This window comes from Poeciliopsis prolifica, unplaced genomic scaffold, assembly GCF_027474105.1.
Source record: "Poeciliopsis prolifica strain line A6 unplaced genomic scaffold, Auburn_PproV2 SCAFFOLD056, whole genome shotgun sequence".
NCBI classification, from domain to species: domain Eukaryota; kingdom Metazoa; phylum Chordata; class Actinopteri; order Cyprinodontiformes; family Poeciliidae; genus Poeciliopsis; species Poeciliopsis prolifica.
In genome coordinates, this window is record NW_026562431.1 from 2843175 (window position 1) to 2852964 (window position 9790).

Consider the following 9790-nt stretch of genomic DNA (forward strand, 5'->3'; position numbering starts at 1 on the left):
ATGCATGAATGTGACAGGAAGCGGTGAGAGCATTGTACCAAGCAAGACTGTGATGACAGTGATGGAAAAGTTTTTGAAAAGAAAAAAGCTAAATTCAGACCCAGATGAACTTAGCATGAGTGGATATCAACGGAAGGCAAATACCGTGAGCTTTTTCTTTTCCAAATATTATTGCTTCTCTCAGAAAAGGAATTATTTTCTATATTCTGGCTGAGAGATTGCTTGTGGTCAGAATTAGTCGTGTGAACAATGTGGTCTTAAATTTAAATTGTTGTGCCACTGATCAGGCACACTTTTGAAGTAGACATGTTAAGTGCAATTTGAAATATCTAATATAAAATATGATACAAATTCCTATTCAAGACACTTTGATAAGAACGACCATATATTATTATTATTTATTATTTTCATTTGTTTATATTTTTGGCTGGTGGTGTGCCTCTTGATTCTTTCAATGAAAACAATGTACCTAGGCTCAAAAAAGGTTGAAAAATACTGCAGTAGAAAGCAACGTTTAGATGCTGGGAGGAAGAAGAAAAAGTATAAAAAGTGTCCGGTTGTTTAGGGAGCAGCGGATCAGAACCAGAGTCAAGGGAGCAAATATCATCCTCCTTTACATACATGACTGTAAATAAAGACCCGGACTAAACATGATCTGTTGATCCTGCATATCGATGCTTGATCATTTAAGAAAGGATAACCTATCCTATCTTTAAGGTTTTTAGTGTTTTTTAAGTTTTTACCTGAAAGACAAAGCAAATGGTTAGTGACCAAATGAACGCAGAGGGTCTACATTCAAAGACTCTGTTCAGGCGGTCAATGACGCCAATCGGTGACGTTGTTTCTGGGTTGGAGTTTTCCATTCAAGGAAAACGTGACCAGTGAACAGCTGAGCCAATCAGGAGCAGGCGACCGCCCACTACTCATTAACTATAGCATTTGAATACTTAGATGGTTTCTTTTTAGTCTTGAAGTTTAATTATTTTCAAAGCGACTCATCTCACACTGAAAAAAATAAGTCATTGGATGAACATAAAAAAATTATGGAAAGGATTTCCACCTGATTACTTTGCTTTATTTCAGCACCATGTACTTGTGTTACTCCTATTTAAAGCAAATGTGTTAGGTCAACCTAATTTATTAAGATTATTCCAATGTAAAGCAAATGTGTTGGCTCCACTTGTTACAATGGTGATTCAATGGGTGATTCTAAATCAAACATGTTGGCTCAACGTAATATATTGTGGTTATTCTTATATAAATTAAATGAGTTGGCAAAACATAATTCATTAAGGTTGTTCTAATTTAAACCAAATATGTTGGCTTAACCAGAATTATGGTAAGGCAATGGATGATTGTAAATCAAATGAGTTGGCTCAACTCCATTCATTAAGGTTATTCAAATTCAAATGAAATGTGTTGGCTCAACATATGTTTTAAAGGTTCCTTTAACTCAGTTACTATAGCGTGACCCAGTGTAATGCAATACAGCCCGCCCAACTAATCTGCAATGTTTAGGACCAAATCATTGATGTAACTTCATTAAGATGAATGTAAATCTAGTTGAACCACTTATTTTACAGTGGTACCTTCACACTACCTGATTCAGTAGGTCCAACTCACGAAAAGCAAGTTAGCTCAACAAATATCTTCATGCTAAAAGACAGCTAGTTAATCATGTGGAAATCCTTTCCATTATTTCATGACGTTAATTCAAAGACATATTTTCAAGCGTTAATCAAGCATTTTAAGATAGCACTAGGTGAAAGTGTAGGAAGAACACTCAACAATTAGAAAAGGTACAACACAATTGTATTTTCGAATTGTTATACATCGTTTTTTACACAGCACAAAACACAGCTGAGTTGGACATTGAAATAAAAAAACAACTACAAAAAGGTTACAGTTTCATTTCCCAGCCAATTCTTTACAACATAAAACATGTCAGTATAGTTGCTCAACTTAGAGAACTGTAACAATATAAATCTTTCTACTGCAGACTTTAAACACTCATTTTCCATATGAAACTTTGCTCAACTTAGCAGCGAGTTTCATATTGAGAACTTGTGCTTTCTTTGATAAGTTCTTTCCATCCAATTTCATTATTATTTTCTGTATTACTTCAAAGGTATGCTTGAGTTACTGAGCAAGTTGAGTGCTGAACGCACTAAACTTGAGGGTAGCTCAAGTTTAGTGCATAGATTAGTCCCAGCAGCATCACTATTGCAGAAGATACACTGCCCAAGCTGTTCATAACTTCCACCTCCTCCAGGACAATCCCAACATCCAGATGTGCATCGGCAGCCTCTGCACCCTCTGCTCAAATGACGATTCCGAGGACAGCCTCGGCTTTGGCCATTTCTGCGCATTCATCAACGTCCTAAGGGAGTTAGGGAAGGGTATTGGGGGTGAGACAATTCACATGTAATTAAATAAATAAATTAAGACTGACATTGATTGAGTCACTCATGGACCTTAGTTGTTGAAAGTATTTTAACAACTCTTAGGAGTTCTATTGTAACACAAGAGAATTTAACATACCATGTACTCCCTCACCAGCTTCTCTGGATCTTCATTTAGGTACACACAGACCTTTGAGGATGCACTCTCGTCTGACCTCAGCAGTGTCTTCCTAAATATGCAGATCAAAAAACAATGAGAACAATCTCAAAACTCCAGCAGTATAGGTTCACACACTTGAAAGCATAGCTGCATTCAAAGGAAGTCACAACAAAAGTGATCAGTGACTTGCAGTCTGTTTGAAAGATATTTAAAATTGCTAGTATCCCTTCATCATGCCATGACTAAAATGGAGTTTAACATCTCATTTAAACATCTAACTGAAGCTGTTAGAGGTTTAAATAAAGACATGAATATATTACCAAAGAAATATGTGAAAAGTACAGAATGGTCAACACAGTCTATATCCTTCTACTTAAATGAATATGCAAAGCATTCCATGTCTTACAAGTACATGGACAGTCTATGTGTGGGCATGGATAACGTCGCATATGCCGGTGTTTAAGTGTAAAATGTTTTAACAGGTCATATCTACGAGACAGAAAGAGACTACACTCCTTACATTTCCACATCCCCACGCAAATAAAGACAAATAAAACAGACTGGCCAAATAAATGTTTAGCTGAACTCTAGCTCTATAAGCTCTCTAACACTACATTCAGTCACTTTAGATCTGGCAAAACTTACTATTAGCCACTGAAATCTATAACTTGATAGCCGATGAGCCCCTTGACCAGTACTTACGCAGGTGGATTACAGACAGGTGATGTTCTGAAAGAGATCAGATATATTTTCAGCCATTAAAATATGCAATTCATACTGAACTGAGTTGTATCTTTTAGTACAAGTCCCTTGAATGCCTCATGAATATAACCACTGGACACATGCAAGCACATATGTGCAGAACAATGGTGAATTGAACATGGTAGAAAGTAATAGTAACAAAGGTCAAAATGAGCACAAACAATCAACACAAAAAACATCAACATTTCAAAATTAAACCAATGAACTTCAATATTGTTTCTGAGCTACAATTATTTGGGACAACAAAGAAGAGTCCAAAAAACCCCAACATCTTTACAGCAGAGGAATATGTATTTTAAAGAAAAAAATAGAAAGCTCAAGTCTGTAATAATGGATAATCCATTGAGAGTTTTAGCCTGACAAAATATACTAGAAATCCATAACTAACAGGTATTTTAGGAACATTTAACAAAGCTCAGAAAGCAATGCTTTCTGCAGGTTTCACCGACTGAAATGTAGGACTTTTTATTACCATAATTAATTAAGAATCTCGATGATGATAGAAAGGTACCAAAGTGTGTGTGTGTATCTACATTTACCTCCATAGTAACATTACTGAAATAGAATTAAAATAGTTAAAAATAGACTGATGTTAGATCCGTGTGTTAAAATCCACTAAACCTCCAGGGAGCTCAGGAGGCAAAACTGTGACATTTCCGGGGTCCATTTGTGTCTCTGGCAGCAGCTTTGTGACCCTTACACTACATATGGCTCTGCAGAGTTTTTTCGCACAGAATGTACCTAACATGGTGCGGCGATAAATGTAAACAAAAAGCTATCTGCCTTAACCTAACCGACTTAATCTACAGAACATGAAATAATGTGACACAAGTATGGAACAAGTAGAAAAATGGTGCAAATGGTAGAGAAATTTTAAGTTACATATTTTTATATGGATTTAGATGAAAATAGTTTGACTCTTACCTTCTTCAAATTAAGTAGATGCACCGCCAGGAATCTCCCCTCTGCCCTTGAAAAAACCCAACAAGGTGCGAGCCAGTTATCTCGCGTGATTTTCTGTAATCTCTTGATGTCGCTGGATCCTCTTCAGCGGGAGATGAGTCTGACACAATAGCGCTTTGGAACTGACGTCACTGTGTTTTTTTTTATTAGATTAACTTTGACAAATATTGATATTGAATAAAATAAAAAAAAACATATATATATATATATATATATATATATATATATATATATATATATATATATATATATGTTTTTTTTTATTTTATTCAATATCAATATTTGTCAAACCAACGTCCCTAAGAAACTAGGACGTTGGTTTGACAAATATATATATATATATGTTTTTTTTTTATTTTATTCAATATTAATATTGTCAAAGTTAATCTAATAAAAAATATATATATAAAAAAATTCCCTTCTCACCCACCGCGGGTGGTTTCTTATCCTCTGAGCTCGGGTCCTCTACCAGAGGCCTGGGAGCTTGAGGGTTCTGCGCAGTATCTTGGCTGTGCCAAGGACTGCACATTTCTGGACTGAGATGTCTGATGTTGTTCCTGGGATCTGTTGTAGCCACTGCTCCAGTTTGGGGGTTACTGCCCCGAGGGCCCCTATGACCACAGGCACCACTGTGGTCTTCACCTTCCAGGCCCTCTCCAGTTCTTCCCTGAGGCCCTGGTATTTCTCTAGTTTCTCGTGCTCCTTTTTCCTGATGTTGCAATCACTTGGTATTGCTACATCTACCACAACGGCTTTCCTCTGATGTTTATCCACTACGACAATGTCTGGTTGGTTCGCCATTACCATTTTGTCTGTCTGGATCTGGAAGTCCCACAGGATCTTAGCTCTGGCGTTCTCCCCCACCTTTGGGGGTGTTTCCCACTTTGATCTTGGGGTTTCCAGTCCATATTCTGCACAGATGTTTCTGTACACTATGCCTGCCACTTGGTTATGTCGCTCCATGTACGCTTTCCCTGCCAGTATCTTGCACCCTGCTGTGATGTGCTGGACTGTCTCAGGGGCCTCCTTGCACACCTACACCTTGGGTCTTGTCTGGTGTGGTAGATCTGGGCCTCTATTGCTCTGGTGTTTAGGGCCTGTTCCTGGGCTGCCAGGATGAGGGCCTCTGTGCTGTCCTTGAGTCCAGCTTTTTCCAGCCATTGGTAGGATTTACTGATATCAGCCACTTGGGGTATTTGCTGGTGGTACATCCCATGTAGGGGTTTGTCCTCCCATGATGGTATCTCTGGCACCTCAACCTCCGTTCCCTGTTGTCTGAGACATTCACTGAGCACATTGTCTGTTGAGGCTTTGTCCCTGATGTATTTATGGATCTTAGTTGTTTCGTCCTGGACAGTGGTTCTCACACTCACTAGTCCTCTGCCTCCTTCCTTGCGGCTCGTGTACAGTCTCAGGGTGCTGGATTTGGATGGAACCCTCCATGCATTGTTAGTAGCTTTCTGGTCTTAATATCTGTGGTTTTTATCTCCTCCTTTGGCCAGCTAATTATTCCAGCAGGGTATCTTGATTACTGGCAAGGCATAGCTGTTTATCGCACGGATTTTGTTCTTGCCATTGAGCTGGCTTCTCAGGACTTGCCTTATTCGTTGGAGGTATTTAGCTGTGGCTCCTTTCCTTGTGGCCTCATCGAGGTTGCCATTTGCTTGTGGTATACCTAGGTACTTGTAACTGTCCTCTATGTCTGCTATTGTTCCTTCTGGGAGTGAGACCCCTTCTGTGTGGATGACCTTCCCCCTCTTTGTGACCAGCCGACCACACTTCTCTAGTCCGAATGACATCCCAATGTCAGTGCTGTAGATCCTGGTGGTGTGGATCAGTGAGTCGATGTCTCGCTCACACTTGGCGTACAGCTTGATGTCATCCATGTAGAGTAGGTGACTGATATTGGCCCCATTTTTGAGTCTGTATCCGTAGCCAGTCTTGTTGATAACTTGGCTGAGGGGGTTCAGGCCTATGCAGAACAGTAGCGGGGACAGAGCATCTCCTTGGTATATGCCACATTTGATGGACACTTGTGCAAGTGGTTTTGCAGTTGGCTTCAAGGGTGGTTTTCCACAGCCTCATCGAGTTTGCAATGAAGGCTCTCAGAGTCCTGTTGATGTTATACATCTCTAAGCATTCAATGATCCAAGTATGCGGCATTGAGTCATAGGCTTTCTTGTAATCAATCCAAGCCATGCACAGGTTGGTGTGTCGGGTTTTGCAGTCTCGGGCAACTGTGCGGTCTACGAGGAGTTGGTGTTTGGCTCCTCTGGTATTTACAACCGATACCCTTCTGTGCCGTGCTCATGTGTTTATCCATGTGTTTGCTTATCTTGGCCGCTATGATGCTGACATGAGCTTCCAGGTTGTGGAGAGGGCAGGTTATTGGTCGGTAGTTGGGTGGGACTGGACCCTTTGATGGATCCTTCTGGATTAGGATTGTCCGCCCTTCAGTTAACCATTCAGGGTGAGTCCCACTTTGTAGCAGCTGGTTCATTTGGGCTGCCATTCGCTCATGGAGAGCAGTGAGTTTCTTTAGCCAGTAGGCATGGATCATGTCAGGCCCTGGTGCTGTCCAGTTTTTCATACCTGAGACTCTTTCTTGGACATCTGTCACAGTGATGGTTACCGGGGCTTGCTCAGGGAGGTTGCTGTGGTCCTCTCGTAGAGAGATCAGCCACTGTGCATTGCTGTTGTGGGACGCCTCCCTTTCCCATATGCCTTTCCAGTATTGTTCCGTCTCCAGCCTTGGTGGGTCTGCTCTGTTGTTATTGTTACCCTGCCATTGAGAGTACACCTTAGCTGGTTGAGTGGAGAAGAGCCGGTTAATCCTTCTGGATTCATTCTCCCTTGTGTATCTCTTTAGGCGGCTGGACAAGGCTTGGAGCCTCTGTTTGGCAGTCTCGAGTGCTTCAGGTATGGGCATCTGCCTGTACTTTCTGGGTACTGGTCTTTTCATTGCACCCTTGTGGAGCTCTGACAGTTGGCTCACTTCCCTCCTTGTTACCTTGATTTTAGCCTCTAACCGTCTTTTCCATGGTGGGTATTGGGTCTCATGGTTGCTCTTATAGCCAAGTATCTCAAGGATCACTGATGCTGAGTTGTAGATCAGCTCATTGGTTTCTGTTATGGTGTTGGTAGGGATCGTTCTCAATGCTGCATTCACATTCTCAATGAGACTTTCAGATGGTACTCACTCAGCCGTTGTAATTGGCGCCGGGGAGGCCTGGTTGTCATTCGGGTCATGATTCTCTCTCTCAGGTCAGCAGCTGTCTCGTTCAGCTCTGTTTCGCTCATTGGGGCCGTGTATCCCCTCACTGGGTGGGGACTTGTAGTTAAGTCCCCACAGTCCTGACATCCGGGTTCCTCCCTTTGCCGTAGCATTTGTGTGTGTATCTCGTCAATCTCAAGTTGTGATAGCAGTTGCCGTTTGCGGATGTTGGAACACTGAGCTACTAGTTTGTTTAGCGCTTAGTGTTGACTGGGGATGTCGAAGTAACCATTCCTTCCCCAGTCTTTGCATGTAACCTCTCTCACTAGGGTTACTTGAGTAGTAGCATTCCAACAGATCCACATTTTCATCTCTCGCCCATTTCCGTCTTGTTCCAGTAGCCCATTTGTCATCAAGGTGCTCTGGTTCCCCAACACCTGACGCAGACCTTGTTTGGCCGGGCGACGTCTGAGCCGGCATGTTATGCAACTTAGTATCTCTCATGGTATGAGGTAGGCAGTAGCTTGAAGGGTCTTGCCTAAGGACCCAGACTGGATTCGAACCCTGCCCTCTCGGGTGATATACTGATGCCTTATGTATTGAGCTATCCAGTCAGCTACCATACCAACCAACCCATCTCTCCAACCCCTAACATTTAAAGGGAAGATTCGGAAAAAATGAGGAGAAGGAAACTGAACCTCTGGCGTTCAGGAAAAGGTCAGAATGAAGCACCGACTCTCTTAAACTGAATCCAGAACAACTAACCTCCAACCAAATAACGAGATTATTAACATTGCCATTTGAGACAGCCTTATTTATTAATTCGGCCGATGTTTCTAAATGTTAGAAAACAAAAGACGACGCGCGACGTCCACTGCGTTGTCAGTAGACGAGGCCCAGAGCTTTGCGATCTCATTGAGATGTCTGAGATTTTCTTTGCGGGCATCTTCGTTATTCTTTTCCTTGAAGCCCTGAATTTTTCAATTCCAGCGCCGTGTCGGTGATATATGATAGAAATATAAAAACAAAATAGATTTCTAAGTCTTCATTATAGTATTTTTATAGTATTTAAATGTAAATTAGCTACCTACATTGCTAGTTCATATAATATATAGTTACAATACATAAAATACATACTTTTACTGCCAAAGTTTTAATTTATAGGTTTTATTTTGTATTATTTATACTTTTTGTTAAGACTCTTATTTTGAAGGTTTAAGGTAGGAAGTAGATGTAGAAGCGTCTGGTTACCAGGTTACCAGAGACGCTTGCGATATAACAGCATCGCGTTGGCAAGCAAATGAAGAAGCATGATTTAAGTGTAAGAATTTACTGAATGACCTCATTTCTACCTCAAAAGGAAGGGTTAGCCAGCGAGGTATGTTTATATGTTTTATGTTATTTTTATATCGATATTGTATTCTTGACACCATCTCACTAAGTTTACGTTGTGTTTTAGTTCGACGGTGGTGTTGGTGTCAGGGAAACTGAAGCTGTAATAAGAACAACTTTAAAGAGTTTCATTAAAGCTGACTTCACACCAGCAGTGCGACGAACTCTTAATTGCCAAAAAGAAGAAGAGGTGGAAGTGATACATAATTATATATAAGTTATTAATGACTTATTTTAACTGAGGTGAGTCACTTTGAAAATATTTCAACTTCAAGACTAAAAAGGAACCAACTAAGTATTCAAATGCGGGCGGCGACAGAGAGTTTGCTTTCCGGGTGAGCGACGCTGACACGCGAGTGGACGACATCAAGAGGAGAGGTCTGATGGTGGACGCTGGTGCGACGTCGCATATAATCACCGACATCGGGAAGTTTCGGAAGCTTGATGAAAGTTTCCAGGCCGAGACGCACTGCGTGGAATTGGCTGATGGATCCAGGTGTTTTGGTCAAGAAACGAGGAGACGCGTTAGGTCGACGTCTTAAAACAGTGCTGAGGAACAAATTGTACATCCCTTCATATCCGCAAGACATCTTCTCAGTGAAAGCTGCAACATCCAGCGGAGCAACGGTGATCTTCAAAGCATTCCAGATATCTCAAATTGTTTTATGACCAGACGTTTTAGCAATTTAAGATATCTCTAATTAAAATTTGACTGGACAAAATACCTATTTGAGATAATTACATTCTAACCAGTCCAAATGACGTGAGATTTATTTGTGGCATTTACTGAAAATATAAAATTCTGCATGCAACTATTCGGACAGCACAAAGGGGCTTTCACCTCATTCAGAATTCAGATATCTAAAATTGTAATTTTGACAGTGATAATTACGTTCA

General features: G+C 40.8%; 1 long non-coding RNA gene across 2 annotated transcripts; it reads right to left on the reverse strand.

Moving 5' to 3' along the window:
- Positions 1-1849: 1849 nt before the first annotated feature.
- On the reverse strand, positions 1850-4269 carry LOC129379149 (uncharacterized). Of its 2 annotated transcripts, XR_008608153.1 has the most exons (4): positions 4249-4269; positions 3208-3291; positions 2542-2632; positions 1850-2380 (listed from the first exon to the last, which is right to left on the reverse strand). It is a non-coding gene; the product is annotated as an uncharacterized LOC129379149 (long non-coding RNA). The 2 variants fall into 2 exon arrangements; XR_008608152.1 differs by lacking the exon at positions 4249-4269 and having other exon boundaries at positions 3208-3551.
- Between the last annotated feature and the right edge of the window lie 5521 nt (positions 4270-9790).